The sequence below is a fragment of the Urocitellus parryii genome, chromosome 2, assembly GCF_045843805.1.
Source record: "Urocitellus parryii isolate mUroPar1 chromosome 2, mUroPar1.hap1, whole genome shotgun sequence".
Lineage (NCBI taxonomy): Eukaryota > Metazoa > Chordata > Mammalia > Rodentia > Sciuridae > Urocitellus > Urocitellus parryii.
In genome coordinates this window covers 104,700,821-104,715,530 of record NC_135532.1, presented here as the reverse complement: position 1 = coordinate 104,715,530, position 14,710 = coordinate 104,700,821, and the positions used below count along the sequence as shown (strand labels likewise).

General features: G+C 51.8%; 1 protein-coding gene across 1 annotated transcript in view; it reads right to left on the bottom strand.

The window, feature by feature from the left end:
• Pxylp1 (2-phosphoxylose phosphatase 1) overlaps positions 1-10,829 on the bottom strand; it is a 58,332-nt gene extending 47,503 nt beyond the window's left edge. The window contains exons 1-2 of the mRNA XM_026385018.2: positions 10,785-10,829; positions 10,227-10,328 (exon numbers count right to left, since the gene is read on the bottom strand). The gene's annotated coding sequence lies outside the window, so the exon portion shown is untranslated. The remainder of the gene's footprint in view (positions 1-10,226; positions 10,329-10,784) is intronic.
• Between the last annotated feature and the right edge of the window lie 3,881 nt (positions 10,830-14,710).

Here is a 14,710-nt window from a genome sequence, read left to right as displayed (position 1 = left end):
GCCCAAAGCCCCCCTGTGCTATTGGTGACAGTCCCCATGCACTGAAGCATCAGAGAGCAGGGTAGAGGGTGGCTGGGAGCACCAACCGTCTCTGAGCACATGCCCGACAGGACAAAGGTGGCTCTGGAAATGTCACCCTCCAGCTACTGAGGGATCTGCTCCCATGTGTTCTTCCCACCCTTGGGATGGCATCCTTCAACCTCCTGGGCCCTGACATTCGGGGGTCACACTGGTTACACGAGTCGTTATACACCTGACAGGCCTGGCAAGACTATGCGGGGCCCTCCTACACTGCTATCCTCCAAGCAACCCATATTCCGGGGCTGAGTGATGGCTGGGGTCCCTGAGTCGCAGTTTATGGGACCTCCCTGGGACCAAGGTCCAAACCTTTTATTCCACCACTTTCTAGCTTGGGCAAGTTCTTTCCTCTCTCTGAGCTGCAGCTGTGTTTTCTGTACAGGGTGGTTTTACTTATTCAATCAACAAATATTTACTGAGCACCTACAAGAAGCTGGGCATTAGTAGCCCAAATTGGCCCGAGGGGGGTTATATTCTGGTGGACATCACCTACCTCATGGAGCTGGCAGTAGGGGGCGGGGATTTAACGGATGTACCTGGAAAACACTCGGGATGATAATGATGCTCCTCTTCCTCAGCGTTATTCACATTCCCACAGCACTTGGACCAAGAAGACCCTCCATGAACACCACTGGACGGGCCAGTGTCTGTCAATGGATTCAGATGAACCGACCTTGAAGCAAAGAGCTCTTCACTGAGCCCTTGGCTTAGACAAGCAGAAGCTCCCCATCCCCATACTAGGTCAAGTCCACTATAATAAACAGGACTGGGAGGGACAGTGCAGGAAGCCACCCTGGGGGCCACTCATCACCACAGGGGCAGCTGACAGCTTTGCTAAACCCTGGCTCAGCCCTCAGGTCCCTGGGGAAGGGGAGGGCAACACTGCTCCCTAGCACTGCTGGGACCTGTGAATGCCTCAGGAGGTGCTGACCACAGTGCTGGCCAAGTCACCCACTGGGTACAGGACGTAGGTACCCGAGGGACTGCAGGCCAGCACCTCATGGGCCCCAGGGAGATGACCAGCCTCTCCAAGCAGGCCAATCTGTGGCCAGGTGAGCCCTACATGGCAGGTTTCAGGGTTAAGTGTCCACTTCAATGTGCTCATGGTGGGGGTGGACTCTGGGGCAGGGATGGGCATCAGGACACATTCTGGGAGAGTGGTAAGAAGTACTGGCATGAGTCCAAGTGAGAAAAGCACCGTAAGCCAACTTAGAACCTCGTCCCCGGGGCTCTAGGAGAGAGCTCCATCAAAACCTCCCTGGCAAGCCCCTTGATGTGTGGTGACAGTTCCAGCTCTCCTCTCCAACTTCACGCTGGTGCTCTGGTGCCAGACTCTATTTTTACAGCTTGAGTAATGCCTGGGCAAAGGACCAGACAGGAATTGGAGACACAGGGACGGGGCATGAGAGGTGACGGCACAAGCCACAGGGCCCACATCCTCCTCAGCTTCCACCAGCAAACCCTTCAGAGCAGGGTCCATGATCCGCCCTCAGGCTCTGGCCCTGTCCCTCCACAGCCTCGCCCCCTGCAGCCTAGGCCTGAGTTCCGCTGGGGCTGGGTCTTCACCTGCCTTGTCCACTGCTGCCCGCCCAGGCCCTGGAGCACAGCGTCACTGGATGAGTGGCCACATCAGCCACTCAGCTGTGTGCTCCTTTTCGTGATTCAGGGTTTGTGCCTCGTTCACTCTCCTGGCCCCCAAGCTTTCCTGACCTGGTTAATTCCAGCTCATCCTTAAACTCAGGCCAACTTGGAACCCAAGCCTAGGCGATGTCCTCCAAAGTTGGGTAACCTCAGTTCCCCAGAGCCTACCCATACCACAAAACTCATCAACACTACAGAGGCTCAGGGGACTGTCCCCACCTGCCTGCCCCAGGGCTGGAGGAGGTGGGGGGGGTGGCAGATGACACAGAGCAGAGTAAGCCTCAGGGCTCAGCAAGTGTGTGTAGGAAAAAGGAAGGCACAGAGGGGACCAGGTACCAGGGATACTGTGACGGAGGAGCACCTGTCACGGTAACCTACAACAACTGAAGAAGGAGAAGGCACCAAAACCCAAGAGATGACACATATTAGCGGGAAGTAGTGGGAGATATTTCTCAATGAATGAGAGTGGGCATCAGGAGCACACCCTTCCTCCCCTCCACTTCTTGCACTGTCCCTCCCAGTCCTGTTTATTATAGTGGACTTGACCTAGAACGGGGATGAGGAGCTTCTGCTTGTCTAAGCCAAGGGCTCAGTGAACAACTCTTTGCTTCAAGGTCAGTTAATTTGAATCCATAGACAGATCTGGGTGGGCTGGAGAGGAACTTGGGAAGGTGGGGAGAAGGCACTTGACAGGGGCTGAAGGCCATCTCTCCTGGGTTAACCTCCAGCTACTGAGGCCACTCAACCGGGACCTGTTCTCACAAAGATGCTTGTACGTGAGCATGGCAGCCTAGGAGCCTCCACCCGCCCATGAGGAACAGCCACTCTGGAATTTGTATGAGCAAAGAGCAGATGCCCACAGGGTTGGGCCACGACACATATTTGTCTAGGCAGGGAGCCTTCCTTGGTGTACCTGCTGACTGTTTACCTGGCCCTTTTAACTGGGAGAAACGTGATGGGGTTCTGGCCAGGAAACGCGGGGGACTATTGGGGAGGATCTGATTTCCTGAGAAAAGGAGCCAATGTGTCCAGCATCGCCTCCTTTCTGAACCAGACATTTGCACCACGAAGGAAGGGCTGAGAGCATAACAGAAGAGTCAGTCTGTCCAGGCACGAGTCGCTGAAAACCAACACCAGCAGCCTCCGGCCTTCAGACACCTGTCACAGGAGAGAAGCAAACACCTACTGGTGTGAAGCTTGGAGGCAGGACTTTTGGTTACTTGCAGCCAAACACACTGTGCTAGTCAGCTTTGTGTTGCTGTGACCAAAACACCTGGCGAGAATGACTTAGAGGAGGAAGAGCTTATTTTGGCTCATGGTTTCAAAGGTTCAGAAGGTGACAGGCCCATGCCATTGCTCTGGGCCTGAGGCAAGGCAGATAGATCATCATGGCAGAAGGTGGGTAGAGGAAAGCTGCTCACCTCATGGTGGCCAGGAAGCACAGAGACTGTGAGGCACCAGGAACAAAAATATCAATCCCCAAGGCACACCCCAGGGACCCACTTCCAGTAGCCACGCCCCACCTGCCCACTGTTACCACCCCGTGAGTCCGTTCAAATGATGAATCCATCAAATGGACTAATCTGCTGATTAGGGTATGGCTCTCATAATGCGATCATTCCACCTCTGAACATTCCTGCATTGACACGGGAGCTTTAGGAAGACACCTTATGACACACATAATGCCATAATGACATAACGGACATGCCCTTCCACCACCCATCACTTATTTTATTCACCAACCTTTACTGACGCTATTTACTGCTCCAAGGCCAAAGCTTCTGAGAAGTGCTGGGTGTGGCCACAGCCCTCCAGGGCACCCCAGTCAAGCTGGGGAGAGAGCTGCATGAGCCAGAGGGATGTGGCACTGGGCAGAGGGCCAGCACCAAGGTGAGGAGTTCCAACCCCCCTTTCTGGCATTTGCTGCCTATAAAAAGGCTAGGCACACCTGTAATCCCTGAGGCTCGGGAGGCTGAGGCAGGAGGATCGAGAGTTCAAAGCCAGCCTTGGCAACAGCAAGGTGCTAAGCAACTCAGTGAGACTGTGTCTCTAAATAAAATACAAAATAGGGCTGGGGATGTGGCTCAGGGGTCAACTGCCCCAGAGTTCAATCCCTGGCATCCCTGCCCCCCCGCAAAAAAAAAGCAAATAAAAAGAATGAACTGTCCTCAGCCCAGCCAACTGCAATTACTTACTCTAAGTAGAGTGTTAAACACCACCAATGAATGCAGCTGCTTCTAGATAATCAGCAGTCACGAGAGCAAGATGCACAAAAGGAGAAAATCAAAAATCATATGCTGCTAACTTAGAAATGCTGGAGATCCTGTGAGCTGGCTTGCTTAGATCCTCCTGCCTGCTGACGTTAGTGATCTCCTAAAATATACTTAGTTTCTCAGAAAGACAGTAATTTTTCACCTTGAAGATGGAGCCCAAAGGGGAAAAAAAATCAACTCTCTATGCCATGACCTTCAGCCATAAATGCCCAAGCTTTGATTTTTTCAGGTCTGTTTCCTAATGGAGAGGCAGACAGACAGACTGGCGACGAAAATGGACAGGGCCTAGGATATCAAGGGGCCGAATGGAACTACAGAAGCGAGGGCACCCGGGGAACTAGACAAAAGGAGCCCCCTTTAACTCAACTCCCCCTGACAAACCAACCACTGGCATCATTTGCCATTCTCTATTTCCAATCATGGGGCGAGTATCAAAATGTAGAATACCATCTCATTCATTTTGAGTCCCGGTAGTTTAAAAATGAATAAAAAATAACCAGGCTGCCCACTAAGAGAACTGACCCTCAGTTTCCCTGGGACAGGGCAGAGGGTGCACCAGCCATGCTCAATGAGGCGCGGAAGTGCTCAAGCAGCCACCACAGGAGGGTTCTCTGGTCCACAGCCCTCGGCTGCAGGCCCTGTGCCAACTCGGCTGTGGCAGGTGCCGGCCGGGCAGGCTGCCATGCCAACCTCCTGGAGGATGCATGGAGCCAGGGCAGGGAAGGTCTGCGGAGGAAGAGCCTCCCTTTCCAGGACCAGTCGGTGGACCCACGCCAATCAACACAGCCTCTTGGGCCAAGGAGGTTCCAGCTACAGCAGACACAGAAGCCTGGTGGTCGGCTCCTCCCCAGTCTACCCTTGGGAGCTGCTACAACCACCATTCCTTGCTCTAAAAGCTGGGTCTCTGGTGAGACGGTGGCTCAGGGAACTGCAGAAGGGCCCCTGTAAAACAGCTGCCAGGGCAACATTCTGTCAACGGGGACCATTAATAGCACTGTCACACCAGGTGAGGAAACACTGAGTCTATGGTCTCTTGTCATGCTTCCTGCTAACAACTTGTGGCCCAGAGTGACAGTTGGAACATTAACCACCAGCAGTGCCAGACACACACCAATCAAAATGAGTACCTGACTTAAACAGTTGGCAAGGTCACATGATACAGGGATGTCCCATCCCAATAATGGTCAGCACCTTCCAGGTCATACCCCAGCCTTGCGGGCCAGAGCATGTGGCCCATAGCCAGGTGAGTGCCTGGAAATACTCCCACACTGTCACGCCTGCACTGTCACAAATGCCTGCACTGTGGAATACTCTGCACTGTCATAGACGTCCTTCCCTGGGAACACAAGAGATCCTCTGCTTTGTATTATCGTAAACTCATCATCTCAGTGTGCTCATCCGGCACCTACGATGTATTTGTAAGGAGCTAACAGTGTTTAAGCATGGACCATATGTTGGGTGCTGTTCAGTCACATACGATTTCATTTTAGTTTCACAATACCAGAAAGCAAGAAGCAGGTATTACCATCACCCCAGTTTTACAAATAAGGAAACAGAGTCACAAGGTACAAGAATACAAGCTAGAGATGGCAGGTCCAGGATTCAAGGCCAATCTAGCTTTGGAGTTCCTACTCTTAATCACTGTGCTGAAGACACAAGCAAACCTAGGCCCTGTAGCATCAAGAGAACCAGAAACCCAGGAACCCGAGAAACCCTTCCAGGGGGTTTCTGGGGGTACAGCACATGCATTGGTTTTGCTTGTGTGACTTGCAGAGTACCCTAAAGAAAACCAATACCGACTTTGACCCCTAAGCAGGAGACCATTTTCAAGTAATTATGTAACCACATCTGGTTATCAGGCAACTGTAGCACCAATATCCAAGTTTACATCCTGATTCTCTGCTGAAGAGATCTCACTTCTAGGGAGAAGGATTTAACCACTCTGAGGTCCCATTTCCCTATTTCTAGGTAGATCCACACTTGCCAGAATCCAATGAGATCGCAGATTCCATCTCATCAATGAACTCATACAGTTGCCTCTATGGTCAGATAGTATATAAACACAATGTATGACAACTGATATATTTCAATAAAGACAAATTTCTATACTTACTAATCTATACTTTAAAAATTTCTATTTTTGTCTATACTTTTTAAAAAAGTCCTAATTAATATATTTGTATTCTATTCATGATATTCAAAAAATGATAGTTTATTTCTGTAAGACCTTTCCATTCTTATTTCTGAGCTTCCAAACATTTCTGCTATAATTTGATAACCTTTCTCTGTTCCCCTGGATCCAAATGCCTCTTTCATTTTAGAAGCATAAAGAGTTATCAAGACTCTTTGGACCTAATGGTACTCCTGGATCCAGGAGTAAATGTTTTATTCTAATTCCTGTATTTGCTGTGACATATTTAGCAAGCAATAGTCTCATTTTATTTAGTAGTTAAGATGCTCAAAACGAAACTGTGGTATCTCTGATGGCCAGTGCTGGATACAAGAATGGTGCAAGCTGAGGAAAGCAAGCTGTGTGGTTTTGTTGGTTGGAAAGACACAAGTCTCCAAGTAATTGAGGGGTAGGACAAATCGTGTTCAAACTACTTGTATATTTGGTAGAAATGATGGCTGTGCCCACAAAGAGAAGTGGAGGAGGGGAGGGGAGAGGAGGGGATGGGGAGGTCAAAACCAGATGAAGTAATTTTTACCTCACTCCGTTTTCTGAAGCTCTGATTTCTATGCTGTTGACTATAGTTCTCCCTAAAGAAGCTGGTAGCACATAGAGACAGAGAGGGTGGCAACCAGATGACAAAGGGATGCCTTGCAAACAGGAATATGAAGGTCCACGTGGGAGGTGACCTCGAATATAAAGAGAAGTTTTGAGTTCCCACAGTCTCCATTACTAGATAGAACTCTCTTCCAGCCAAGTGCCCAGCCCAGGTGGTTTTGCTGGTGGTAAACCCATGTGCGGATGGGTGGGCATGGGAAGGAGGGGTGCAGGAATGGACAGAGGCAGGTGTGGACGGACAACCCAGCCAAGAGGAAGTGGTGAAGACTGCCTCCTTGCTGCAGCAGGAGCTCCTCCAGAAGGCCCGTCCACATTTTTTTCTCAAGCCCGTTAATCATTAACGTCCTCCACGATCCTGAGGTTCCTCCCCCCTTCACTAGGGATTGATCTTTTTACCAAAGCCAAGGACTTCCCCAACCAAAATCCAAGAAAGGGCAGAGCAGCCTGCAGGCTCTAGGGGTGCAGTGCAGAGTGGGGAGTATGTGGTCCAGTGAGGTGACCACGGCTCTCCTGCCTTCTTGACTAGAGCAGACCCTGCAGTTCCTTCTAGGCTCCCATATGCTCCTCATGCAGCCTTGCAGTGGTTGCAGGGTGAGCGGCTGCACTGATCCCTATGCTACCAGTGAGGCTGTCTCACAGCTCCAAGAAGGGTCCTTAGCAAGCTGCTTCTATCAAAAGCCGACCCCTCCCCCATCCTACTAGAAGGCTATGTCTTCTTTACCCACCAAGTGCAGGTGCACAGAGCCTCTGAGCTGCTTCTTTTGACACTCCCCTGGGCTTTCTCCTCAGCATCTCAAGTGCAAGGTGGCTCCCCCAGGTCAGACCCCAGGCCACCCAAGCACCACACCCCTCACAGACACTTAAAACTGCTCAGTACCCTCCTACTGGGTCGGGTCAAGCCCAATTCTCTGCTGGCTTTGAACAGGGGCTCAGCACTTTGGGCCATTTAGTCTATCTCAGTGACTGCTCCTAATGGTAATCCTGACACCAGAATGTGGGCACACTTCCGTACCCACCAAGTAAGATCCTTGTCCCAGAAAGATCCTGGGGCTGAATCTCCCCTTCTGGATTTTCAGGACCTCAAACATTCTCTCATCCTTTCTCCTGCCCTTGAGATAGTAGTCTCTCTCTCTCTCTCTCTCCTCTCTCTCTTCCCCTCCCTTTCTCTCTCACTCACGGAAGTGCAGGCATCAATTAAACCTCTTCTAGAAAACAGATTTGTGCCAGCTGCAGGAATTCTGGGTAAAAGCCAGACCTAAAGACAGAGGCAGTCTGGGTAAGAAAGATAAGCTCATGACAGCCTGGGGCAGTGCAGGTTCCCACATCCAAATGGCACTCTGAATTCTAGTCCCTCCCAGATTCCTGAACAAAGGGGGTCTGGCCTGCCCTGGCCCAAGCTCTGACTGTACTCCCTCACTGCTGACCTTTCACACAGACAGAGAGATGGACTTTGCTCCATCTGCCGTGAAGCACAGCCACTCCTGACAGACCAAAGCAGTCCCCAGGCACCAGCCTCTGCCCACCCCTATTATGCTGCAAGCTATACTGATAGAAGTGGGCAAGGAGTGTGCCCTCCAGAGGAAGCAACTTTGGGGTAGGGAGCACCCACTGGAGTGAGTGGGTGAGTTATACTCATATACCCCAGCCTAAAGTGGACAGTGGGGATCTGCAAGTGATCTGTTAGAATTCTGAGAGTGTCCTCCCAGTGGGCAGGAATGGGGGATGCCCAAGAGGGCTAAGGCTGCAGCTCAGGTCCTTTAGGTTACACTGAGGTGGTCTCACCTCTCAGCAAGAGGCCTCAGTAGCTCCTCAGGGTGGCCATGGCCCTCCCAACTCCACTTCTGGGATGAGGGCAACTGATTTCCTTCATGGAAATTCTGGAGGCCCATTGAGGTTATAGACAGCCGTCAAAATCTGATATGGAGATTGAGCTCCTTGTCCATCCCCCCCAACACACAAATGAGTTTGTCTCTAGTGAGACTGTGTGTGCGCACATGCGCACGCATGTCTGTATTTAAATCTGTTGAATTAAAGGATAACATTTTGAAAACAACTCAGCACAATGGAAAAACACAGATCGTGGACTCAAGACACATTTAATTCATTTCTTAACAAACACTGAGTAAAATACCAGGCAGGGGGTGCCAGGCAGGGCCCTGGGGCCACAGAGATGGGTCTATCTCATCCCTGAAGGTGCTCCTAGCCAGTAGGGCTCCTGACAGTCAGCAGCTCATCACAGTAAAGGACAAGAGGATGCCTACAGAAATTTGTGGACACTCAGAGGGAACCTACTGAACCCCAGTGAGCCCTTGGTTGATTTTTCTATTCAGTGGTAAAGGAATATTGAGTTAATTTCTATTCAAGCAGATTAATAGGAAAAAAAAAAAGTTACAGATAGGGTAGTTCCACCTTGCTCAGAGTGCTGGTGTTCTGAAAGCCCGGTGGCTGCCCTGTCCTGGCACCCAAATGTGGCCTCCCAACGCCTCTGTGAGGGAGGGCTGGCCAGGAGCCAATACCTAAAAGAGAAGTACCCCTGACATGTCTCTTCTCTGAAAATGGGCAATTAATTTAATCCAAGACTTAATGAAAGCCTCCAAAAGGGATGGGGCGGATGCACACACTGGCTTCCAGGCTGTCACCATGCATCTCCACCTCTCTCCAGGGACGACAAAGCTTTCCAAGCCATCTGTTTTAAACCCTCTTCCCACAGATGTCGGACTGGGCACCAACACCTTTGAGGAGGAGGAGCTGCTGCCAAGCCCCACTGCAGTCACGTCTCATTTGAAAGAGTGGGCTGGACTCAGCACTGTTTTCCGCACACTCGGGGTCCACCCTCCTGCCTTCTGCAAACAGCAACAAATGCCCCCAAGTTGCTTAACTCTCACAGACCGCCCACCCACCCCTGGGCCATCCATCCCACATTTCCCCATTCACACCCCGATCTATTCCACGCCCCTCATGATTTTACTTGTTGCATGTTTCGAAAGCATCCTTGCCTTACCACCAACAGTGGCCACCCAGGCGGGGACAGCCTCGTTCCCCACAGTGCCCTTTGCAACCCTATAGCTGAAGCGGAAAAATATGGCTCCACGTTCTCCTGCATCGCTAATCCTTTCCCCTCCACAGGTATAACTTGAAAGTCAGCTACAGCCGCAAAGAAAAGCAACCTGCTCTGAGCAAATCTAATTTTTTTTTTTTTTTGCATGTGACAAAACCGGTTTCTTTAAAAAAAATCGCGATGTATTCAAGTTCTCCGGCAAAAGCAATATGGGGTCTATACACACAGTCCCAACCTGAGCATGCAAGGAGGTTAACCTGCGCGCGCGGAGCGGTCCCTCGGCGGGGCCGTGGCTCCCGGAGCTGCCGCGCGGGCGGCAGGTAGCTGCCCGGAGGTGCCAGCCCCACACCCCAGAAAGGCCGACGAGAAGTTGCGGTCGCCTTCTTACCTGGACCCGAGCGGGTTCGGGACTGACAGGGAAAGGGAATCCCGAGAGCTCGAATTCTGGCTGAAACGGGCGGCAGGAGTGCGGGGGCCGAGCTGGAGCGGGCTGGGGGACGGGGACCGGGAGGAGGCAGGCTCGTCAGGAGAGGCGCGGAGCAGGGGTGGGAGAAGCCGGAGGCTCCGGGTAGGCGAAGGCGGAGGCGAGGGCTCGGGCGGGAGCGGGGGATTTGCAGGCAGGTTAGACGGCGCCGGGGCTTGGAGAAGGGGCGCCGGGCCGGAGGGGGTGGTGGGCTGGGACAAGGGGCGCGCGGGAGAGTGGCTTGAGGAGGGGGCGCGAGTCTGCGGCTGGGACTTGGGGAGGGCGCAGGGACAGGGGAGGGAGCTTCGTCGCTGGGCTCAGATCCGATGCTTGGAAACCCTCGCTAGTGTCCCCCACCTCTGTCTTACCCGCGCGTTGCCCCTCAGTCTCCCAACCCTGGATCGTGGACGCCCGCCCGCCTCGCGCCTCCGCGCCGCTCAGCGCCAACGGCAACTGCCCGGCCTAGGCGCGCGCCGCACTAACCGCCCATGGTCCCCGCCCGGCCCGGGCTCCGCCGCCGCGCGCCGGGCTCGCCGCCGGCTGCCAGCTCCTCGAAGCGGGAGGGGAGGCTAGGGCGGCGCGCATCGGCCTCGGGGCAGCGCGGGCTGCCGCAGCGCCCCCTGCCGACCCCGCCGCGCCCCAGGCCCGGCCCGCCTTGCGCCGGGCACCCTCGAGCTCCGCCCCGCAGGCAGCGGTGCAGTGCAGGCGGGCAGAATCGTCGGGCGGGCGCAGAGGGATTTGGGAAAGGACGCTGCCTGGGAAAGGCTAAGCAGTCTCCAGGGGCCGGCCGGTCGTCAGCGCTCCAATGCGAAAGCACACGCAGTACCAGCGCGCAGAGACCGCGGCCACGGACTCGCTGGGTCCTGCGCGTCTCGCAGGACATCAGGGAGTGCTCTGACGCGCGCCAAGGCCTGGAGACCGACCTGGCCCAGCCCTGGGCCCTGATGTGGGTGCTTTTGAGCTATGTCTGGCCTGTCTCTGCCGATTTCATTGCCGAGGGGGGCGTGAGTGTTTGGGGTCCTCCGGGTGCCGCGCGGACCCCAACTGTCAGGATCCTTACCACCGTGACCCCCGCGCCCCGCCCCAAGCCTATCCACGCTTCTCTTCCGGCGCGGACCACATCCGGCCTGTGTCAACTCTAGACCTCGCTGCTACTCAGTCCCCAACAGTGTTCAGCCACTCCGGAGCGTTGCGCGCTCACGCACAAACACGTATACACAGCTTCTCGGCCCAGCGGGGTCAGCTACTGAAGATCCATCTGAGTAGCATTTGCCGATGTGTGCAATCTCATTGTTGGACCTCGTCTTTCACTCATCGGTGGGACTCAAATCCACATACCCATATTTCTACTTCTGATTTTCTGCGTAGAACTTTCCACATGTCCCACACCAAATTAAACCTCTTCTCAGCCCCCAGCTCTTTTTAGGTCTTTGGTCTTGCCATCCACTAGCCACGTGGGATGTCTTCCTCATCTGAAGACTTCATGGCTAACCTGCCCCTTTCACCTTATTCCCTGGATGCAACGCTGCCCTCAGCCTTCTTACTGCCTTGAATACTGACATCCTGTCCCAATTTAGGAGCACGAAATCTCACTGCCTTCTTAAGTGTCACTGTAGACTCCTACCTGGCTTTCAAGGGCGGAGGGAGAAGTTGTGATTGTCCTGCACTAATTCCAAGTTCTACCCTTTGGTTCGCTGTCTTCCTCTTTCCTAAGCAGGTTAGTCGGGAGGCTGTCTGCTGTAAATGACAGACAACCCTATTCACACCAGCATAGAGAAACCAACCTTTGTCAGCGATCCCAGCGACTTGGAAGGCTGAGGCAAGAGGATCACAAGTTCACCACATCTAAACCCTAACGTCTGGTCTTAGTCCCAGAGTCTCAGGGACTCTCGGTCTCAGTTTTACTTTCATGCGTGAGTGCTACCTCTTCAGGCCCACACCAGACTGCAGCAGATCCAGGCTTTCAGGCTATAATTCCAGCAGATAAACAGCTTCTCTCTGCCCACCTTGGGACTGGCTCTGGTGTGACAGAATTGACCCGCTATCCATGTGGTTCCCCAGCCACTGTGACCCATGATGGGTTGGTTCACTCTCTCTTGGCTAATTTCTCACCCTTTCACCCTCCACAGAGAACCATCGGGCACCCCTAGACTGCATATGCACCATCTCTAACCATTTCTCTGCCAAATTTGCCATGCCGCACCATTTTACCTTGCTACATCCTCCTATGAAGACCCAGATGGGAAGTGGGGCATAGGCCCTCTCTGCTTTCTGCTTCCTCCTCAACCTGTCCAGGATTCCTGTCTGTGCCACCCCCCCCAAGGTTAAGTCTAGGTAACAGATGGTCCTCAGGGATCCATTGGATATGGCATCATACTCTCCAGACTCCTCCTCACCAGTCCGCCCCTCCCATTCTATATTCCCCCAGAATAGAGAGAACTCCTAGGACCCCTTCTCTTTTAGAGTGTTCTCTTTCCCTCTTTGGTTTCTCAGTGGTACCCATAAACCTTACAGTGGGCAGGAGAGGCAGTGAAGGGAAGTGAAGCTTCCCATAGGAGCAGTTATTCAGAGAAGCACCTCAAGACCGTTGTCTCCACTAAATCTCCTTCCTCTGCAGTTGTTGAAGTAGGATGTCACCAAGCAGCTGGGGTCACCTGGCTGGTACCTGGAGAGGCTGTGCCAGACAGCATAACTGACAGAGGAAGGCAGAGTGGAGAGAGGTAGCTTAGCTTCCTGTCATGCTTGATGCTGTTTTTTACAAGCACATGTTCCAGTGAATTCCCCACTTTCCCCCTAAGCAAATTAAAGTCAGATTTTTCTGTACTTTGCAACCAAGAGAGTCCTGACCAGTACAAACGTGTATAGCACAGTGCCAGGCACACTAGGTCCTGCAAAACAATAGCAGTCACCATCATTAGTCATCTGGTAGAGCAGCAAGCTTTGTCCACGGGTGATTGCAGAACAGAACAGAGATGGGGAAATGCAGGGCCACTGGCTCACGACCTTCCTTCAGTCTCCTACTGTCTTCAACCTGTTCCTTTGTCCTTTCTGCACTTGCTTCTTGGCTTCCAGGGAAACCCTTAAAGTCACTGAAAGCTAACCCCACCCATCTTATAACAAACAGTCCCAGCTCACCCAAGGCATGATTAGTCTGCTAGGTGGTACTTGCTGCCACTTTACACAAAAGATCCTTGCCTGGACTGGGAGCAGCTCGGATCAGGTGCCCATCTTCAAGTCAGTTCTAACCCACTGAGCAAAAAATGTGCAAATATTTGCACAGCCTCCTTTTTCCTCCTTTGTAGACTGAGGGAACAATGGATTCTGCTCACTCTGCTCACCCTTCCCCCTGCCTTGGGGGAGGATAAAGAATCTAGGAAAGACACTGAGGTGACAGATGACAATTCTAGGGAGCCCTCCAGAAGAGGGATGGAGTGATTTATTCAAACCAGTTTCTAAGTTCCAAAGACCATGCTGCGTGCTGCCCTTACAACAGGATTTCTGCACCTGCCCATGGTACTTCTGTTGTGTCTGGAATACCCAGATTGTAAGTATTATTTAGATATTCCATTTACCAAGGGTTTCATATCTACAATTAAAGGAGGAGTACCCATTTATTGCAGAAACCTGGGAAGATACAAAGTACACAAAAATAAAGATTAAAAATTATCCACAATAATCTTGTGTCAATTCATGTAGTAGAGAACATTAAACTAAGATATAAAAAAAATTGTCCTGTCCACATGTCTACCCTATCCCTGGTCACCCCAATGCTGCAAGAAGATAAGTATCTTGCAAAAGGCTAAAGATCATTTTCAGAAATATTACACTCTTTCTATCATATGTATATTTTTAAAAACCCACAAGCCAGGCCTCCCAGCTCCAGGGTGGTCTGTTCTCTATTATTTATGCATGCATAATTCATTTTACCTACTCCCAGCTGTGATCCATTCTCCCCACCCCCACCAGGCTTATTATACAAGCCCCTTCCCCCTCCTGAGAGCAACAAGGGAGGGCAAACTCATTTCCCCATCTATCTGGGTGAAATTTAATTAGAAAGGCAAATCTGGAAGAACAGAACACAAAAATAACCACATTAAATAAAAATAAAAGATGGCTCTGAACCTGACCTTGAGCCAAAAAAATCACAAAAACTGCAGTAATTCGATGAATCATGGGTTTAAATATTCACTTTTGTTCTCTAAAGTCTGAGCCCTACTTAAAGATATTTCTAAGAAAAAAAAGAAGAAGCACTAGATGAACTCACACTAATCACATTTAATAATCATAAAAGGAAAATGAGGGCAGTGGCTGTTTCAACTAAAACATTGTCCGGCACATAGTAGGTATTTTATAAAAACTGGATGAATGGATGGATGGACCGAGAGTCCAACCAGCCAATCAGAAAGGGA